Genomic DNA, 21,547 nt, shown 5'->3' on the forward strand with positions numbered 1-21,547 from the left:
CAAATCAAATAGCCCATGGCTGGATAGTTTGGTGCCTTAAGCCCTTTTTTCTCTGAGGACCTCTCTAGCTCCAGAGAGGTCTTTCTGTGAGCTCCTGTACTGATGTGGTGGCAGCAGCCAGCAGAGCTGGAGCCTCCTTGGTGACTCCATCAGGAGATGTCCCCAGGCACATTATGTCTTCACCCTGCCCTTGCTCCAGCCCTGCTCATTTCCCCATGATCACAGTCCCCAAGGGAGCTCTTTACGCAGAATTAAAAGGTTTTGTCCCCAAACCCACACAAAGCTAGTTGTGTGGGTGACTTTACACCTGTGAGCAGTATTGCTGATTTCAAAGGGGACTTTTAAGCATTTCCCACACATTTTAGACAACTTCTGAGTATTAGAAATAATTAAAAATCTAATTAAAATATAGATGCTTTTTGCATAGAAAGGACAACTATCACCCAGTGCTTCTGCGACTTCAAAGGGCTGGTCAGAACTGCCCAGATGTGAGCAAACCAGCTCCGAAAACAAGAAACCAGTAACATTGGGTGGGGAAACAAAACAAAGATGATTTCAGCTGCGAAGCAGAACAATTACAGAAAGCCAAAAGAAAAAAAAAAAAAAAGGAAAAAAAGAAAAAGACAGCTTTTGCCAAAATGAGATTTGCATTTTGTGCAGCTTTTTTTAGCCAGGGCCGCTTTCTCCCCGCGGATGGCGCAGGAGCCTTCTCCTCAGCAGCACAAGCCATCTGGAGAAGCCTTCTGCTGCCTTTCAGCCCCGAAGACTGTTCAAATCTCTCAGAATTTCTCTTTTTTCTTTATTTTTTTTGGGGGGAGCTGGTGTTTATTTTTTATTCATTGTTCCCACATACACCTCGTTTTATTCCCCCACCCCAGCCACGCACTGAGTCCATCTCCTCCCGCTCGCCGCGACCCCCGGGGACAAGCGGCACTGCCACTGCAGGTAGCGCCGCGGCCGAAGCGTGGGGAGTTGGGCTGTGGACAACAATGGAGGACACTGGTGGTGCCACCGCCCCCCCTCGGCCAAGTTTGAAGCCGGGGGAGGGTGAGGGGGGGCGGCGGCTGCCGCCCCCCCTCACCCTCCCCCGGCTTCAAACTTGGCCGAGGGGCGACGGTGCAGGGGGGGGGATGAAGCCGCGCTCGCTGCCAGATAGTGAGCCACAGCGGGCGGGCGGGCGCGGGGGGAGGAGCTCAGGTGTCCCTTCCTGCCACATAGTGCGCCGCCCCTTCCCCGCCCGCCCGCTCGCCGTGGTGGTGCTGGGGCTCCCGCCGCCGGCGAGGAGGGATGGACTGAAGCACAAAGGCGCGGGCCCGCCGAGGTAACGCTCCCGCGGTGTGGGGAGAGGAGGAGGAGGAGGCTGGGGGAATCTTCTATTTTCCCGCCGAACGCGGGCGGGAGCGGCCGTTGCGGGGCTGCGGCCGAAGCGTTGCCGCGGTTGGGGAAGGGGGGAAGGGGCGGCTGGAGGCCCGGAGCGCTCCCCACCCGGTTCCATCAGACGCTTCGCGGCGGCGGGGCCGCGGCTGCCAGCGGGCTGCGGAGGTTTTGGGGGGACTGCGGTGGCCGTGGGGCTGAGGGGGGAACTTCCCCGGGGGTGTGCGCCAGCTCTCCGGCCCGGGGAGATGCTGCAGCGCTGCCTCGGCGCCCGGCTGGGAAGGACAGGGCTTTAAATAATGCGCCACTGCTCGGGAGCTCTGCTAATCGAATGAAACCTTGCAAGCAATTATTGTAATTATGGACTGTCCTCCGTCCATCGCAATGCTCCGAAGTCCCCACGAGCCTCAGAAAACTTCCTGAAAATAATTTTCTCCAGCCTTTCGCTATGTTTAATTGCGCCGGGCTCCACCTTTGCCGCGGCTGATGGTGCGGGGAGCCCAGGAATGCGATTTCCCAGTACAGACGCACGGATTCTGGTCACGGCTGTGCCAACCTACCGGCGATGGGCATCTGCCCCGGGGGATGCGGTGCGGCCGCCCTGTGCGATGAATGCGCTGGGATTATTGTCATTGTGTGTTCATATTAGCACGGACAAAATTCAAGATTGCTGCTTTGAACTTCAGGCTCTAGAAATGAGGGTTATGATGGGCCTTTTGGGAGTTTGTATCTCGCATTAAAAAGCTTATTCAGAAATTCAGAGCGGTTTCCTCAATCGGTGTGAGTGCTGGACTTCAGGGCAGGCAGGCAGGGTCTGCATGACTGAACGATGGAATTTTAGCAGGGGAGTCTTGGACTGGCTCTGAGGAAGCAATAACCACTGCAGCTGGTTGTGGAGTTGGGTTGTTTTTGCTTCTGTGTTCTCAGCATTGTTATGTTACAGGTGGGTTCAGGCTGAATCTGCTGGTTTTCATCCACAAGCCCTGGACTTGTGTCCTGCGGGTAATGATGTGATACCAAGTAGAGGAAAAATGTGGGATTATGCCTCATCTGTGTGATACCACTATGTGGAGGAGTTAAGTTTTAAAACAAATAGATAAAATCAGTGGCAATGAATATCTGGGCAAAAAGATAATTGGCCAAGGGTTATAAAAGCATGATTGTATGAAATTGCTGAATTACTAATTGTGTGGGAGAAGTCGTTACTTAAATCAGTTTTGGTACCAGAGGGATGGAGCTGATAAATGTGACCTCAGCCTTTAAAAAAGGGCTTTGGTGTGCCTGGGGCAGCTTCAGGCTGTCTCACCTGCCTCCTGGTCCAGTTGCTGGTGACTGGAATAAAGCAGAGGTGCGGTGGATGTTTGGCTGTGTGTGATCTGCTGGGAAGGTGCGGTGGTGGCTTTGGGGGTAGCAATGTGAGCCGGGGCAGTTCTGCGTGTGGCTGCTTTGGCAGGAAATCAGCTGTGAATGGCTTCTGTCCACCTTCCTGCCAGGGTTTGCAGGCACATCTCTTGATCCAGGGGGTTCTTTGGTCTGCACATCCTGTCACCTACGTGGCCTGGCTGGAAACGTTGTGTGAACTCATCTGAGCCTCCTTGATGGCATCCAGCACTTACAGGTGAAGAAGGTGTGAACTCTGGGAATGCCTTGGGCTCTTTGGCTGTTATTGAAAGAGTTCCTCAATGCTACTTTGGGTAGGGAGTGCATGAGTTCTTCAATTAAACAAGACAATAATTGTGTGAGTAATGGTGTATACCAGTCTAAGCTTTAGAAATATTCATGTTACTCCTTTTAGAGATACATTATTCTCCAGAAGACATTATTATAATACTTGCATTTAGTTTTTGTTGGGAGAATGTGAAGCCCAATGCAGGGAGGAAGGGGTGGGATACTTAGGGGCTGAGTGTTTAATGATTGAGGTTAGTGCATGATGATGATGATTAAACATGTCCTTAATTCTTGACCAATAGATGGAGTGCTGCTACGCCTTAGGATATCTGAGGATTTAATGGTCTCTTGGTTAAATCAGTCCTTATCCTTGAGTCTTGCCTGAGGACTGAGGCAGCTGACATTTTTATTTAAGGAAATTATGATTTTAGGGTGGTGCAGTTAGGCTGTCACGTACACTGTGATCATCAAACCCGAAGAGGAGGTCTGGGTGGTGCCTCTCACAGCAGAGACTTTGCATTGCTTGGAGATTGGGTGGGCTTGAGTGATCTGGGTGAAGTGGGATGATGTTTCCCAGTCAGTCAGTGAGATGTACAGCAGCTCTTCTATCGACATTTTGCCAGTTATGAAATGAGTGTCTGTTGTTTGACAGGGCTGGGTGAGCCGAGCTGGGTCCGGTGTGGCTGTGCTGGAACTGTCCCTGTTGCATGTGATGCTAGAGGTGACATTGCAGGCTGGGCTGCCTGCTTTTGTTCAGCTCAACTTGTTACAGGCCAAAGGACCTGGCGTGAGACCCTTGTTTGCTGTGAAACTCATCAGAAATTGACATGCAAGAGACAAAAAAATGAGAAATATTTTAAGACAGGCAAAGGTTAGTTTGTTTCCTTTTGTAAGTGGAATGTTTTACAGATCAAAGAAGGACAGAAAAGAAGGCTGCTAGTTTTCCCTTGTTAAAATCATTGTTGCTAGTTAAAACTGCAGCAAATGTCATTGCCACATTCTGGATGGTGTTGGGATGATAATATTAAAACAAACAAACAAAACCAACAAAAACAAACAAAAAACCCAAAACAAAACAAAAACCAAACACAAACCAAGCAAAGAAATAAAAAACCCAAACCAAGCCCCAAACAAAAAAAAAATCCACACCACAACACACCAAACAAAACAAACAAAAAAAACCCACAAAACCCCCCAAACAAACAAAACCAATTTTATTTTAGGAGAAAAACTTGTGTGACTTTGAGATGGTGCATAAAATCGCCTTTGCTAGTTTTTTTTTTTTAAACTGGATAAAAATGTTTGTTTCCTTAAAAAATGTCTGCTAACTTTAGCAGCCATAGCAACCCCTCGCTATTTTTTTCCTTGTAAATCAATTCTGCATTTTTGTAGTGCTGCTGTTTTAAAAACTGAGTTGGTCATTGTTTTGGTATTGACTTAGAAGAATGCAATCTATATTATTTAATAACATTGCTTCCCATTACATCACAGGCTTTTCTTCAAGCTGTGTTTGAAATGCTAGTTGCTGTATGAGAGATGGTGGTATATGGTGGTGTGGCTTCTGGTAGGGTTCTTGGGGAGGGTAGTTGTCTTTTGTGCAGCATTTTTTGGTAGATGAAGATGATTACTTGACCCTTAGGGAACAAGCAGTAACTTATGCATTGTATGTTAATGTTAGATTTGTTTGCCACAGAGTCTGCTCTGCTTCCTATATTAGTTTTGAGTCAGTTGGTATATGGGAAAACACTTTTGTTTCTTTTCAGTATTCAAGATAACACAAGTCATTGTACCTCATCACAGATGAGATTTTAGAGGTCTTTCAAAGATATTATAGCAAATGCTTGGCTGTTCTTTGGATAATTTGTCATATGGATTATTAGTTAAGACAAACCAATCTTAATAAATTTGGTTAGATAAGAAAGTATCTCTAGTTATGGCATGCTCATAATCCAGACTACGGGGTGGGTATGTCACTTGAAAATAATCAGTAAACTGGAAAATGTTTACTACTGAAAAGTGGAGGTTTTCTTTGGGTTCATTGAAAAGTTAAATAGTGGAAGAAGGCTTGAGAGCTTCAAACCTCAGTTGGAGTGTGATGGCTCCTGGTTGTTTTCCCCCCCTGCCCTAGATCTTGGCAATTTGGTAAATGTGATGTAGGCATCTATTTAGTTAGGACTCTGGGAGCACATTAAACGTAATACATGTTTTATGGTAGTAATGTCAATTCTGCTTGACAAGGATTCAAGCTAGTACAAAGTGCTAATTAGGGACATATTATAATAGCCTCATTCATTGCTCTAGTCTCTTAAGCTGTTCTGGTCTTGGCTAGCAAGAAACTCTTTTTTTGCCTTGTGTTGTTTAAGGTGTTAAAATCCTAGTGACATCAGAGCAGCAGGTAGTTCCCACATGAATTAGCAGGTTGAGGTGAAGATCAGTAACTCTCGGACTGGTGTGAGAGGTCCCACTTGCTTTGTAGCTTTTCACGTTGTGTTTTCTTGACCCGTGGCAGCTGACAGCTGGTAAATCCCTTTTCCCTTGTGCAGCTGGTACCCCCTGAAGTTACTTCTCCAGCTGAAGTATGTGGCAATCTTGCATACCGTAGAGTTGATGGCAGCTTCGTGCTGCTCTTGCTGCCCTGAACGGGTACCTAGCACAGAGCTGGTGTTAATGCTGGCTGGCACTTCAGCCGAGAGCTGAGCTACCTGCTGTGTTGGCCCAAGCAAACGGATTCAGTTGAATTGCTGTGAAAACCTGTGCTTGTTATCTTCATCAGTATCTGTAATAATTGGCTCAAGTGTTGGTGTGGTTTTTTTTTTGCTTTGTTTTGTTTTTTAATGTTGCATGTGTTTAATTATTACGTGATTTTTCTTTGGGTATGAAACAAGCATTCCTATGCATCTCATCCATAGCTATTACACTGAATATGACATAGTTTAGAGGCCAGTTGGATCTGCGTCTCATATTTGTGGATGCACAGTAAATGTTGGTTCTGGAAGCAGGGTGCTTGCTACTTAACCAGGTGTTCCTGTGCATGTCCTTCTGATGGTAGATAGAGCGCAAAATAGAAAAGCTTACTTATTGGATAAAGCTTGCTTTACTTGTTCTCATACAGTAAAAACAAGGAAGGAAAACTATCATTGAAATACATAATATTCAAATGTGGACTGGCTTTTGTTGAATAAATGCCTTTTTTCGACAGCTCTAGAAGTCTTGATAGAATGTTGCGGAGGTGATTTGATACTGAAGTTGTCTGTGTGATTCAAGTAAATAATTTCTAGATCAATGAAAATTATAAGTTGGTTGGCTTCAGGGAGATTGCTGATATTAATGTAAGTTGTTTCATACAATCCAGTATCCCAGTACTTCCTTTGCAACCCATATTAAATTTTAGTGTTTATGGATTTATATACAAGAAACTCTGTATTTATAAAGAAAGTCTCTAAGGCCACAAAGTCAGGTATTTGAAAGCTGGGTGGTGCTTTCCAAAGAAAATATTCTGGATTTAAAAATGAAAATTAAACTATATAATGGGAAAGTATACTTATGAGCCCTTGTGTCAGGAAGAGTAGAAGTGTTTTGGCATAGATGCTCAGATCTAGCAGACACTTAACAGAGGCAACCTTCAGCCTAACGTATGAAAAATTAGGTGAAATTGAAAATAGGATTTTGGGACGGAAACAGCAGACAATACTGGGTAGTGCATCCAGCTCTGCTTCGAACTGAATACAATGACACAAAAGTAGTGACCTCACAAGTACCTTTGTGTTTTCCTGACTCGGATACACAACCATTTTTAGGAGTGCTAATGAGCTGCATAACAATTTCTCCAGGCTCCTAGTCAATTCCAAAGCAGGAGTAAAACACATTTTCAGCCAGCTCTCTTATAATATACCAATTATTGCTACACACCAGACAACCCACTCTCCTAAACCACCAAAACCAAACACATAAACCTTAAGTCTTAGAACATACAAACTTTATTTGGGGATGGCATGGTAGTCTGTTGAGGATAAGACTGAGTATTATTCTCTTATGATTGTTTTCAGGTGTATTATCTGCAGTTTCTATGATGGTGCTGAAATTTAGGGTGCAAGAAGCTGTGTATAAAACTAGTACCTGGCACTCCCTTGATAACTGGCTACAACAGTGGCCCTTCTGATGTAGTATTGCTGCCATAATAAATGAATAACTAGTCAAATAGGTGTTTCTGTTATCATGATTAAATGGTAATAGTGCCCACAACAAGCCCGTCATCCTGTTTCAGATCTTGATTGCATATGAAGCGTCATGCTAAATACCCAGTTAAGGAGCAATTGTCTTTGTGGTGTCCACAGTTAATGTGCACAATTTCTGGCTTTCAATGGCAGCTGTCTTTAAATGCCTGTTTGTCTAGAAGTAAATGCAAAGGCAAAACTATTCCAGTGACTCAAATTTTTTTTTGACCCAACTGTCAGGGCATAAGGCAGAAAGCAAAGATGTTCATGGTCTTTAATTCATTTACTAAATGGAAGCTGTTGTCTGTTAGGGCAAACCATGTATTTTCACACCAAAGGGTATGTAATTTTCTTATTCCTGAAATTACTGAGGTTGTGAAAGAATCTCTGGGTATGTGTTTATTTTATTTTATTTTATTTTATTTTATTTTATTTTATTTTATTTTATTTTATTTTATTTTATTTTATTTTATTTTATTTTATTTTATTTTATTTTATTTTATTTTATTTTATTTTATTTTATTTTATTTTATTTTATTTTATTTTATTTTATTTTATTTTATTTTATTTTATTTTATTTATTATTTTCCATTCCCATCAATGACCATAATCCTGAATACGAATTAATTTCTTACTGACGTGTGATTGTTATGGATTGACTATCCAGAGCTATTTGTCTTTGACGTGTAGCTGACTTGGCATTCAAAGGACACGTGCATGTTCTGTGTTAAATGGCTTAAGGACTGCAGTGACACACTTGGAGAGCTTGGCAGATACCTCTGCATGTGCATGATTTGGAACAAAAAACTCCGTCTTCTGTGGCAAAGTGTCCAAAGTAAATCGCTCAGTCAAATTTTCATAAATATTTTTATTGCAAAGATTTAATCCTAAACAGCTGAGGAATAAAAATGAAGTTGTGATACGTGCTTTAATAATGGCCGGTACAATGTTTTATAAAGCAAAGTATGTCTTTCACCAGTAAAGCCTTCTTTATTTGTTTGGCTTATTCCCTATCAACCTGATCAAAATCATGGGTCTGGTATTGAGTAAAAAAAGTGCATAAAAGAACTTGCAAATACATAGAAATTTGTGGGTTTTTAAAATAAATAAAAACAACCAGAAACCAAACTTAGTGGTCTGGCAGTCAGGTTCCCCCCTCCATTTTTACTCTGTTTCAAACTTTGTTTAAATAGTTTTGCAGCATGCAAAGAGATTGAATACATCTGTGTAGGGCCAGCATGAGTGAGTCTGTACTCAAAACCAGGTTAGTTTAAAAAAAATAAATCTTGAAATGGATCCAGGTAGCTTCCTAGTTAAAACATATCAAATAACATAAAGCATGTGAACTCAAGACTACTCAGTTTAACTATATAAAACGTTTAAGCTGTAAAACATCAGGAGGGTTTTTTTTATAGGTGCCTGGGTAATTTGCCCTTAGGTGGCAGAGCGGCAGCGTGTGTTCCTGTTTTACATCAGATGTTTTCTTGTGAGCCAAGCACTTGGGGAAAAACCGAAGTACTGCTTCCTCTTTAAATGGTTGTTGTATACAGGTTACACTGCGTGTGCATTTGCTCAAGCTTAGATAATTTTACATGCCCTAAGACAACTCTTGGTTAAGGGCTAGTTTTCAAAGACTGCATAGTTCTTCTAAATCACCGCACCATTCAAAATGGAAGTTTTTGCTGGCTGACCAGCAGAAAATGTTCTCTTTCTTGCCTTTCCTAACATGAGTGTATTATTGCATGTCATTGCTTCTGATCAAGTCGAGTGACTTTTAATGTATTGCCAGGTGAGATCCCATGTGCTTCAAAACAGTCTGAAAGTCTCTAGTTGCCTGGATCAGGACACCGTCTCTTCAGTGATGGACCCAAAGTGGGCCAATGGAGACCATTAAGTGCAGTGGGATGTCTTCTGTAGCAATGGCGGTCAGTGTTTCAGTCCTACGCTACGAAAGCTTTGCTTAGATGCAAAGATTGCCCCATCTTGGTTGGCAAACGCATGTGATGTAACTCAGAGCGAACAGGAGGAAGGGGCTCTGAGCAGAGCTGTGGGAGGTGGGAGCATTCTGCTCTGTTTGCAAGATGAACAGCAGGCCAGGCTCACCCGGCAGTTCCTGTAGCTGGAAAAATAGACGGCTTTGCCCATATACATCTGCAGATCATTGTGTGTGTGGGCAACTCTCTTCAAGAACCGCAGTTTCTGTATGTCATTTGTCTCTAAGCTTGGGTCTGTGAACTGTTTCACAGGAGCCCACAAGACAGAACAAGGTATAGTAGTCTTATTGTCCCAATACTTGTGTTAATCAGATACTTGTCTCTCCACTGGAAAGATTCTCCTCTTTCTGTGTTGAGAGGGTTGAAATGCTCTCCTTTGGGGGGAAAAAAAATAGTATTTTTTTTTTTATCAGATGTATTTAATCCTTTTCTATTAATATTGGCTAAAACAGTACATTAGACTCTACTGTATGTGAAATGTTGACTAAAATGAATTAGCTAATGGTGGAAGTAAGAATAACAGTGTCATATTTATAATCTGCATTAGCCTTTAACAAGAAAAAATAGCTTGAGGTATACCATGTAACACTAGGGTCTGGCTACTATCAGATGTTGCAAATGTATAGTAACAGGTATTGTGTGCAGTAAATTTATCTTTGTAGTAGAAACCTGATGTTGTTGCTGTTCCCAGGGGGTAAGTTGAATTACATTATTACCGAGGCTGAGCTAAGAGAGCTTTGCTTATAGTATACATACAGACAAGACAGTTCTTCCCAGGGAGGTGACCTTTGCTGTATTTTGGTTTCAGATTTCACAGGGACCTATTTCAAAGTTTTTAGCTTCAGCCCACACCCTGCTGGTAGTTGATTATAAAACTCCCTTTGAAGAAAGTTTAAAGAAAAAAGAAGTCTGCCCTTTATTACGTTATTAAAGTTAGACAAATGTCGTTTGTTTACTCCTTTTGTAATATATATTACTGCCACTGTTACTTATCAATATAACTGATAGTTCAAAGATGAAATTAAAGCTACAGAATTACCAGTTACAATGTGCAAATGCATAGTGTAAGTAATTCTTTTTTATGGCTGTTCTGTTTATTAGTTAACTTGAAGAATGTGGACTAGCTTTTATTTGTGCTGGGGAAACTATTATGGTTGACCTGGCATAATGTAGTGTACACCTTCCAAGGTTATTCCATTCTCTCTATAAACTTTTTTTTTGGGTTACGCTCTCTCCAAAACCAAATTAAAGACACAAATTTAAGCCCTGTAATCCTATGTGGGAACCCAATCAAATAAGAAACTTGTGTGTCACTGTTCCGATAAATATAATCACCTCTTCAATGTTGCCGCTCTTTTCTAGGACTCTGATTTCCATCTGATTAAAATATTTGTGTTGTACATTACAACCAAACTAAGCAGGACATCCTGCTCTTCCCTCCTGGCCATGTGGTCCTTTCTCATCCTCTCTCGTGAAAGTCCTGCTGGTTGCTGAACTTATGCAATTCACTGTGAATTGCAGCAGAATACTTCCTCTCCTTCCCCTGGCTGCATTAACTCTCTTTAATAAGTTGAATTAGCTTGAGAGGGTTGAGTGAGCACCAGAGCGCTGCGAGGTGTCAAAGGCAGCGGTGAGAACCTGGGGGGCAATAAGGAGAACACGGAGATGGGACTGAGCTTCGGGTTGACTCCAGTCCCTTAATCCTTCAGTGGCGACAGCTCTTCAGGATCCCACCCACAATGTGAAAATGTAAGCGGAAGGTCTTGGTGAGTTGAGCTTTCTGCAGGGGGACTTGTTTGTAGGAAAGAATGAAAAAGCTGTTTCTCTGGGCTTTGAGATGTGCTGTCGCAGCCACGGGGTCATGAGGTTCCCCCTGCTCTTGCAATACTCTCAAAATCGGGGGAATGGTCATGCTTAAAGGGAGACTCTTTGGGATATACGCAACCTTTTGAGGAAACTATGCAGGCTTCAAAATTATTTTAAATAAGGTAATCTCAGCATGCTTGGGGAGCTGCTCTTTGGCTCACATGTCACACACCCACGTCCCCGCTCCATGAGGCTGCCAGTGAGTGACAGCCCTGGGTGACATGGAGGTGTCGGGTGCTTGGGGTCGCTTTCTGTAACAGCCTTCCCTTGTCTCCAGAGCCTGCAGCATTTGTGCACAGAGCAAGACACAACTAACTTTTCTATTTTAAAATAAAAAGGTTTTCACTATTGAACGGTGTGTACTGTTGCTCTTGTTACTTTATGGTTCTATTTCATAGTTATGTACAAGAAATGGAGGCTAAATATCACTGTAGGAAAACTTCATTGCATCAGGTAGACCGCAGTGCCTATATGTTCAGGAATGTATAGAACAAATTATTTGGTGAGAGGGAAGGATGGGGTTGTACTTGGTTATAGTAATGAGCTTATGGATATGTTTACAAGACAATTTTATGTATAAAGAAGTAAGACTTAACATTGAGGAAAACATGTACAAATAAGTTGTTTAGCGTAGCTCAACCTGCTTCCCAAAATAACTCTGTAGCTATAGCTTGCAGTCTCTTACATGCCTTTGAAAATGGTATTGCCTCTCCTCCTTCCATCCAGGTTCTCATCAGTTAAATGATGTGTAAGAAAGCCTAGTGTTGCTACCAACAAATTTGGCAGGAGGATTGTTTTAGAAGTCTAATGCTGAGTTTCCAACAGCGGAAAGCTGTTTGCTGTTTAAGTTGACTGAAATTCTTCCAGTTAGTCCCTGTGCAGGTGGTGAATGATACATATTCATGGTGTGAAGAGTGGTCCTGCAGATACCACTTCAGGGTCTTCAGTGCTCAGTCCTCTGAGCTTTTTCTTGGACCTCTCTCTTTTCCCTTGTTTCTCTTTTCTTAGCTGCAATGAAGCATCATCTTCAAAAGTTTGTGTTTTCTTTGTTTGATGTGATGTGCAGGCTTCAGTGTAGATACTTAAGCAGTCTTATCAAAGTAATACTGGCTCAGTCAGAGTAAAGATGCTTTAGTTAAATAGACTATGGCTGTGTTTAAAAATAACAGCTCTGGCTGTGTCAGCACGTTGGACGACCTGATACTGACTTCAACAGAACGAGCTTCTGAAAATTACTTTGCCTGTCACACATATTGCCCCCAATGTGAACTGGGTTTCTGTTGGTAGCATTTTGGTGTTAAATGAACCACAACAGAGCCCATGAATTTTACATGTTTTTAGCCAAATGGCTGCGGAGGGAGCTTGTTGTACTGGGCACCGTTTAAATGCACAAACAGGAGTATCAGCACTTTGCTCTTGTTCGGATCATCAGAACAGAGGCGTCTGGGGTTGGGTGCAAACACCGTCCTCATCTAAGCTCAGTAGTTTTGGGTTCTCTGCCATTTGATATCTGTAGGAAAAAGCTGGTGTGTGTGCTCTACCAGCCTGAGGTCTGTCTGTGTGTGACTGCTGTGCTTGCATGTGTAGGCTGTTGCATTCTTGTAATAGTAAGGTGTGTGGAGAAGCTTGGTAGTAATTTCCATGCAATTGTCTCTTCTTACCCCAGCCCTGGTTTGGCTCTGACTCTGCTGTCTTTCTGAAAACAAATTTCAAGCATTGGTATTCTTAAGAAGTCTTGGTTAACAAGACATATGCCGTGTGCCAAAAAAAAAACAAAAAGAAGGTAAAACATTTTGAAAATACTATGTGCATCTGATGTTTATTCCATTTCTTATGGTTCTTGTTCTGTGTGGGTTTTCTGTCCTTTTCTGTTTCTTGGCAAGGAAGATAGTATTACATTCTTATACCAAGAGGAAGGGTATTAAGGTTACTCATAAAAAGATGATTTATTATCAAATGTAGTTTTTCATTTTGTCGTTTGGTTTTTATTTATTTATTATTTTTTTTTTTTAACTAACCATACCCAGATTACTGGCTTCATTCATACAGTCGTTGTATCAAGTTTGGATGGTGTCTTTGTTAAATTATGGCTCCTGAGGGTTTTCTGTTACAGAGGTTTCTTCAGTCAGGGGAAATGAGGGTATAATAAGGAGGATCCAAAGACCGGACATAATGATTCTATGTAATAGGAACAAACAATGCCAGATTTGGCTGATGTTGGATTTTCCATCAACTTTTTTTATTGGCATTTGTTCATTTTGCTTCAAGCAGTGTTTAAAGTTGAGGCAGCCTGAGTGCCTGAAGTAATTGAAAGACCAATAGCAGACGATTTGGGCAATACTTCTAATCACCGTGTCCTATCTTCACGCGTTTACTCTGAATTCAGGCTTACTCAGGAAGTCTCTTTGATTCAAATACCATTAGAGCAGTAAATTCAACAGGAGACATCCAGATTCACTGAAAGGACTATAACTGAATCTGGTATAATAGACCTGGCTGTGCCTGAGGTTCCTGAAACCCTGTTCCAAGCGTTCAGCTCGTGCTCAGCAAGAAGCAGCGCTGCTTTTTGGCACCGTGAGTACCTGACCTTCCTTGCTGCTGCCTCTGACTCGCTGGAACCATCTGCCAGCTGTTAAGGGTATCTTTTGCCTTTTACTACAGCTATAAAATATTATTAATTGTAATATGCTAAAATGGGGACAGAGTCATCAAAACGTATTTCAGGATACAAGCGAATTTGCTGTGAGATTCTATAAATAAACGACTGTGTGCCTCAGCCAGACATTCAGTGTGAAGCAAGAAGGCAGAGAGTGCCGGTGGTTTTCTTTTTCTGATATTGGGCTTTGCCGGAAGAACAATGATGCTGAATTCATTTCTCACTGCCTCTGCTATGCCAGAACACTGATATTTCAGGGTAGAGTGTGTGCAGTTTTCTGTAAATACCTCTCAAGGAGAAGGGAGGAGGAAAAAAATGTATTTACTTTGACATTTACAAACTAATAGATACCACAGTAAAGCTGCTGAAGTCAAAACTGAAGCCATTGTTTCATTGTCCTTTTAATTATAATGTTTTGTGGGTATTTTTCCCCCCTTATTATTCTCAGTAATTTTTGTGTCTTTGGGCATTGGTAAAATTGGGTGCAACAGTCAAATCATACCCAATACACAAAACCGTTTCCTTTCCCCATCTCTTTCTGCACACAGTCTTCACTGTGCCTTATCCACTTCTTTATTCATACAAATCTAGGAGAGACTTTCTTCATGATCTTTTTCTTATTCAGGGTCAACCGCATAACTTTAACTCCTTTTCTGTTGTTATTTACTACCCATGTTAGCCACTCTGATAAAAATAAAAGCCTTTTACAGTGGCTAATCGTGTAGCACTTTGAAAGATGAAAACTGGATTCCTCATGGAGCAAAAAGCGGTATGTGATTTGAGATTAGCACTTGTAGTGCATTAGCACAGTGCATTATGGTCAAATTTAATGAACATGGCATTTTATTTTTTTGTACCATAACATGCACGTGGTACAGTAGGATTCTGCTTGATGAAAAAAGGAAAGCTGACAGAAAGGGTAAAACTATATATTGCCCTGAGGATAAACTGTTAGAAATATTTCTGTGGATTACAGCAATGGGTATTACGCAAGAAAGAAAAAAGTTTGCCCTGAAGTACCGAAATTATTAAAGTAAAAGTAGGATTTGTTTGTCTAGAAATTTATTGCAGTGTCCACTTCTGACCAGAGGCGAGACGAGTGTGGATGCGTTGTAAAATCATAGTCGTCTACAGGCGCCTGTGAATTTTGAGGGTTGCAAAGTTGTGTAACTTGGTGTGAAAATCATAAAAGGTTACAACTGACATCTTTGAATTATTTATGTACCTTGAAGTTGTGTGAAATTTCCTGAGAGGTCTGAGTGACAGTATTCAGTGCATGAGGACCTGATATTCTAGTTCTTTGTTCTTTGAGGTAAACTGAACTAGCACAGACTTGTGCAATTGTGCGGCTTTCTAATTAATTGGAGTGCTCTCTTTGGTGTGTTTGATAAATCAGGGGGGTTATAAAGGTAGAACTGTCTGTGTTGTGAGATGGACTGATTTCCTGGGGAAGTTTGCACTGGACTTGGATCCAGAGCTACTGGGGCTTTCTCTTGAGCCACAACATCTTTCTTTGGCTCGGTCCGTAAGGGAGAGGGCAGGCAGGAGGTATTCACACCACTCAGCTCAGCCAGCTGAGGCTTTCCCCTTAATCACAGTCCTGCTTTGAATTGCTTTTTGGAGAACTCCCTATGGATGCCGGAAGCCTTAAAACAAGGGAAGCCCAGCTCGGGCTTGGCTGGCTAATTAAGCTGCCCCGGTACAGTAGTGTGATTAGCACACTTAGGTTGTTAGGCCTGTATACAAGTTCTTTGTACAGCAGGGCCTGGATCCGTGGTCCTCTTGGCTCCATGCAGATAGCACACGAATAACAATTCTCTGAGTTCTCAGCTCATTATTCAGATTGCTGTTATATTTAAATATCCTGTCTGCATGTTGGCTTAATGTCTGGAAACACTTGGGCTCTGAGATTTATTTTTTTTTTTTAACTTTTAAATACAAGCTGTGTAAATGCTGCAATATGTTATCTATCTTCTTTTAAGATACTTTATCCCATACTGATGTGACAGCCACTGGTGTTCACCCTTTTTGGGCACAGTGAAACCTTTTATGTGAAACAGTTGGTACCTGATAAACGAGTGAAGGTTTTGCCATTGGTTTATGAACGTGTCTAGAAACCACCTATGTGTTTTTGGTTCTCAAGCAGTTTGTTTGTCTTCCTTCTTAAGAAAATAAACAAAAGCACACACATCCTCACTTGTTTCTCCTACCTCCCCATCCATAGGCAGGATTCAGAATCAGTCAAATCAGAACAATCTTAAATTGGGGTTTCCTTTATGTTTGAAGAAAAAGCTTTGCTAGCAAGGCTCCTGTTGTAAATAGTAGGTAAGTCCACCTACCCAGCAGGGCTGCTGCTCTTAAGGGAGGCTGCAGCAGTTGAAGTTTGGAGTAGTTTTTAGGCACCATATAGACAGACTGCATGTGGGCAGAGCTGCTCGCCCGCATCACCCACCCTAACCCAAGTAGCTGGAAACGCTTGGGTGAGAGCGTGGCTGAGCCTCGGCTCTTGGACGTTCTGTTGGCCTTTCTTGCCGAAATAAACCTTTCCTCGTGGAGCAGAAACAAGTGCTTTGTGCACCTCTGGGCTCAGATTGCCTTGTTTATCCATCCTTGCCAAAGTTTCCTCTCTGAACAACCTGTCAGGTCTAACTGCACTTTAAATAAATCTGATTCCACCACTGAAGTGAGTGTTTATATGACTATATATACATTTTTCAAATACTGTTGAAAATTGTGCTCAATTCAGATGTAATACATGTTTGAAGTCCTTGCTAAAGGTTGCTTGGGACATTTTTAATGGTTGTGAAAGAATCCAGTTGTCTGGTCCTCCTGCCTCCAGAAGCAAATACAGTTACATACCTGTTAATTAGAAATTAGCTGGTCGTTAGAGGATTTTAAAATTGAAGCTTCATTCAAATGATCGGAAATTTTATTTCTTAGGTAAAAATAGGACACTTCCCTGCTTTGATTTTATTCTTCAGCTTTTTTGTAATTTCATATGACATTTGTAATACCTTGCTTGGAAAAGATAATTTAGCTTAATCAAATACCTGAGCTTTACAAATAAATGTAGGTGTTCAAAAGTGTGCTTGTGAAGGACTGTTCTTAAATACTTCAATACCTGGATATCAAATATGGTGAAAATTTGGGTGTAGATATGGAATGATGCAGTCCATCTTTCTGTGCTGTTTCTATCCTGTTTTGAAGAGAGTTTGTTTTATTCAAACTTTCCTGAGGTAAGTTGATAGGATTTTATAAATCAGCAAACAAGAAAAAAAATGAGTTCTTATTTAGACTTTACTAATTTTGAATATATTTTTTTCTTCAACTCAAAACACTAAAATAATTGATTAAAGTGTCTTAAGTTTCTCCACTCCTGTGAACACAGTGGTAGTAGCAACTTTTCACTTTGAAAGTCAAGTTACAATTCAGGTGCAGTCCTAGGTAAGCATTCTTTTTAGTAAAGAAGCTCAGTCTAGGCTTAATTCTAACCTACAATGTTGCTTTTTTTCCTTGAACATTGGGTTCAAGATGTAGGCCACATCTGTAACCATGTTTTTAGAAATCAATCTGTATTAAATACGTTCTCTGCCAACAGCATCTGGTTGCACTTTATGTACGTGTTTTCTTTCATAAAGAAAGCAAATCGTATGACATAACCCCAGTCAAATAAAAATGATTGTTTATAATATTTAGTTTATTTATATAGCACCACAAGATGAAATACATCTCCATCTGAAAAACCTTACAGCAGATTACAAAGGTGAGCAGATGACATCTGCATTTCCAGATGGCCGGTCTGGGGTACTGTGTAGTGTGGTTAATAAGCCCTGATTAAAGGGATATAAAATTAGTAGCTGAATTGCTAATTGAATGGGGACTAATAATTCCAGATGCCTTCACGAGTAGTGTCCTGCATCCTGTGGTGGTCCCGCGATGCTGGTAGCACTCCTGGAGCTGCTCTGAGTCGGAAAGATTAATGCCGTGCAGGGACAAACCTCAACAGAATGTAGTGCCTTTTAGGACTAGCAGCAAACCCCCAATGCTGCTCACTGCCATGAGTAAAGTTTGGGAGCAATGATTTGCTTTTAGTGAAATAGACTGCACAGTGCTTGTCTGCATGAGTTGTTCAGACTAATTGCAGAAGCTTGATCTTAATTACACTCTTAAAAGTGGCTTCACTTACAAAATGAACACTCTCTGGGGGGCTTTTGAAGAGGTCCAGCCTGGATTCACCCTTTGGGTTCAACTAGAGAAACATCCAAAAGATAAGAACTGGAAATATTAATACCTTGTGAACATCAGAGGCATGATTTTGTGTGCTAAAAAGAGTGTTGGGCTGTGATGTCCTCAGAGCAGGGGGAGCTATGCAGAGGCTGTTATAATCCCGAACAACAGATCTCTTCAGCACATGCCCACCGAGGTATTTAAGGGTGTCAGTCGCGTCTTTTCCTCAAGAAAGCTGAGCCACCTGCAGCTGTGGAAAAAGCTGTAGATAAAGCAGTGTTCAACTAAGCATGTACAGTCCTATACTTCTGATTTTGAGATATTTGGAAGGAGCAATTTCTATATAGGCCAGTTATTTCAGGAGTAGCTTTTTGTGTCCAAAATTTGATGGGAGCTTTTGTGCCCTGCAAAACTCATGTGTCACTGAAGGACATACTGGAGGGAGAGGCACATGTCATATAGTGTAGGGCTTATTTCTTCCTCTAACAGGCTCCGATCAAATGTGCACAAGGGAAGGATGTTTTGACAATTTGTACCCAGATAAAATATACTTGTGTGGTTAATGGTGTCTTTCACTTTGGATTTCTTAATTGGTCATCCATACATTAAAGTTGCTTACAATATGTAGTATTCAACAAGTAATACTTTCTTGGACTCTTTTTATTTCAACTGATTAGCTTATCTGTTAACACATAACTTTTTTTGACTCATCATGAGAATGGCAGTTGTCTAGAATAGATTTTTGTTGTAATACTAGAACAAAACAGGAATTTAAATACTGTGGCTATTAGACCTTTTAAAATTAGGCATCCTAATTAACAGAGCTAAACATCTTAATTACTTAATGTAATTAACAGAATACCTATTACCTTTTTAGTTGCTAGACTAAAAGCTTTTTAGCCGAGTACAAGCTTTTGCTGTGCATGATGACCCTTTAAAGGCTTTTGGGACTCTCTCCAGCTGGCAGCTTGGCATGGCTGAACAGATGTGGCTGGTCTCTGGAGAGCTGAGCTGTGCTGCTAGCTTTATTAATTCCTGGCACTCCTATTGATCTGTGGGTCTAAACAAAAGTAAAGAATCTCATGTGGAAGTGGCATAACGTGGCATAAGCTCCTGTTGGTCTCCTCCTGATATGTTCGGGATGTATTTTAGTAGGTCTGATATTCGTCCTAGCAGCTCCAATTTGTTGTTTGTACATGTGCATGTTTTACTGTTTCTTGGCTTCATGTTCTCCTCTTCGTGATTCATAGAGCATCAAAATGCACAGAAATTATGTTCTCAGCACTTTGGAAGACCTCTCCAGATAATTCTGTGAACACAGCTTGTTCAGGGGAAGCAAGTGGGTGTGCTGGAGGAGCATTCAGGTTTCCTGAAAGTGCTCATGATTACTGAGGAACTGCTTTGCAGCTCTCTTCTGAGAAGAGGGTTCTTCACTTCTTCCAAATATTATTTAATAATTGAAACCTTAAGGTTGGGAGGAAGTATATTTTCCTGTAATAAGGACAGTTGGTGTCAAAAAAGCAAATGAAAACTTCTACTGATGGACCGGAGTTTGATTTTTCCTGGAATCTAATTTGTATCTGCAAAAGGCGAGCTGTGGTAAATTGGGATTAGTATGACAGTAAACTCAAACCATGCGTGACAGGCTCTTTCTCTTAGTCTGGGAAGAGTTATAGTCAGATGATCTGCATATGCGAAATATTTCTGGATAATACTGTATTGTTATCAAAGTACTGAACTGAGATTTTTTTTTTTTTTAATATGCTTGTCAAATTTAAGAGGAAACTTGAAATAGTTTGGGAGTTTGTGAATCAGAACAGTATGAGCAGAAGTTGGCATGTTGGCGATGCTGGGGCAGTTGCAGATGATGTTCTGAAGGTTGTCGAGGGAAGATGCCAGTGAACTATGAATTTCCCTCTTCAGCCACGTTCTGGCACAAATAAACATGCCAATTACTGCAACAAAGGTGCTGCATTAGTGCACTTTACTGACCTCATCCCAAGAAACATACAGCACTAGCCAATTTCTGAAATAATTTGGGAAAATATTTATTTAAATACTTACTGAAAACAGATGTTTGGGAGGTTTTTGTGGGTATGTTAAAGTCTTAAGAAAAAATCCTGAAATGTAATTATAATAGCTGATGTTTATACCTTTCCAATTCTTGGTCTCTGAGACTGTGCTTTGATAATTTCTCCAAGGGAAGCACTTGCTGGTCAGAAAGTGGATTCAGATTGAGACCACCCAACAGTCACTGAATAGCAGTCATGGCAATATGTATGTTTTCATTTAGTATAAACATTTTGAACTTAATGACATCCTGTTTCTAAGGATGAGAATAATCTTACTTAAAAAAAAGGAGGAGGGGGAGTATTAAACCAGGAAACGTGGGTCCATGACTGCACTTAGCTGGTAATCCTGTAGGTTGATGCAAACTCAGGAGGAAGTTCATGAGGTGTTATGATATTACAACTTGCAATTCCTAAGGTGCTTGTCAGGCAGTTATGATTGTTTTCATACAGAGAGCCAAACTTGTGCATTTTACTGAACAGAAATGGAACAAGCAACAAGAGCTTGTTGAACAGAACAGCAAATGGAGGAGCAGGTGGCTGGGGAGACAGTGAGGGGAGGATATGGATGGTGTGTTAAGTAGCATCTTGACTTAATAAAATGTTACACTGGATAGGATTTCTGTTTAACTAGGTAACAAGCTTCTGTTTACATTTCCAAACCCAGTCTGAATGGGCAAATATTATTATAGAAGGGTAAAAAGAGAAGCTTAGATAAAACCTCAAGATTAGACTTGAGTCATTGAAACCTTCAATACTTGAACTCAAGCTGAAGATGTCAATTAATTCTATGCTAGTTTAGCTTTCTTTTCTTACTGAATTTGTACAATATCTCAGCATGGCAGTGTTTTAGAAGCAGCATATAAAAGTGGCTATTTATTTTGTTTCTTGAGCAGCTTCAGCAGCAAGCAAGTTGCAAAGATCAGTAAGGGCTTATGTAAACTGACTGAGGTGCATATTCTTGGGAAATCTTACACTTCTGTAGTACTGTTTTATTTTAGATCTCGGCTTAGATTAATTCTGCTCATATTCGACATGTATCTTGTGCGGTCTTGTGGTGCCATTTCATGTAGTGCTCTGTTTGATCAGTGCATGTTTTTCTCCCTTTTTAAAGTATTTTTTTTCTGAAGGGATCAAGCCGTGTACAATAAATGCCCTTAGCCAAAGCTGAGGATCTTGTTTGAAAGTCGGCTACTAAGAGGTGAGGAGAGGGAAAAACGTGGTTTGACTTCACTTCGCAAGAGCTGGGAGGGAGGAATTGAAGCCAAATGAGATCTCATCCTTCCTTTCTTGAGGGAGGAACATGCAAAACTAAACTCTGTCCTTTTTTCATAGCAATAATTTACATTTTTACTCTTCTAACTGTACACTTGAGGATCATTTTGTCTTATGGCTTTGAAGGAGGAAAAACAATCCCCTCCCAAAAGGGCTTTCCTAGAAGTGTGCTGGAGGAGCCTGTGGAAGTGAGTCAGTTTGACT

General features: G+C 41.3%; 1 protein-coding gene across 6 annotated transcripts in view; it reads left to right on the plus strand.

Moving 5' to 3' along the window:
• Nucleotides 1–1,215: 1,215 nt before the first annotated feature.
• ADD3 (adducin 3) overlaps nucleotides 1,216–21,547 on the plus strand; it is a 99,681-nt gene continuing 79,349 nt past the window's right edge. For 3 of the 6 annotated variants that reach the window (XM_082054102.1, XM_082054097.1, XM_082054103.1), the window contains exon 1: nucleotides 10,808–11,016. The gene's annotated coding sequence lies outside the window, so the exon portion shown is untranslated. Of the gene's footprint in view, nucleotides 1,322–9,505; nucleotides 9,524–10,807; nucleotides 11,017–21,547 lie in introns of those variants that run through there. The other 3 variants (XM_082054099.1, XM_082054100.1, XM_082054098.1) reach the window with 3 other exon arrangements.

Source organism: Streptopelia decaocto (assembly GCF_964273445.1).
Source record: "Streptopelia decaocto genome assembly, chromosome: 5".
Classification (NCBI taxonomy): Eukaryota; Metazoa; Chordata; class Aves; order Columbiformes; family Columbidae; genus Streptopelia; species Streptopelia decaocto.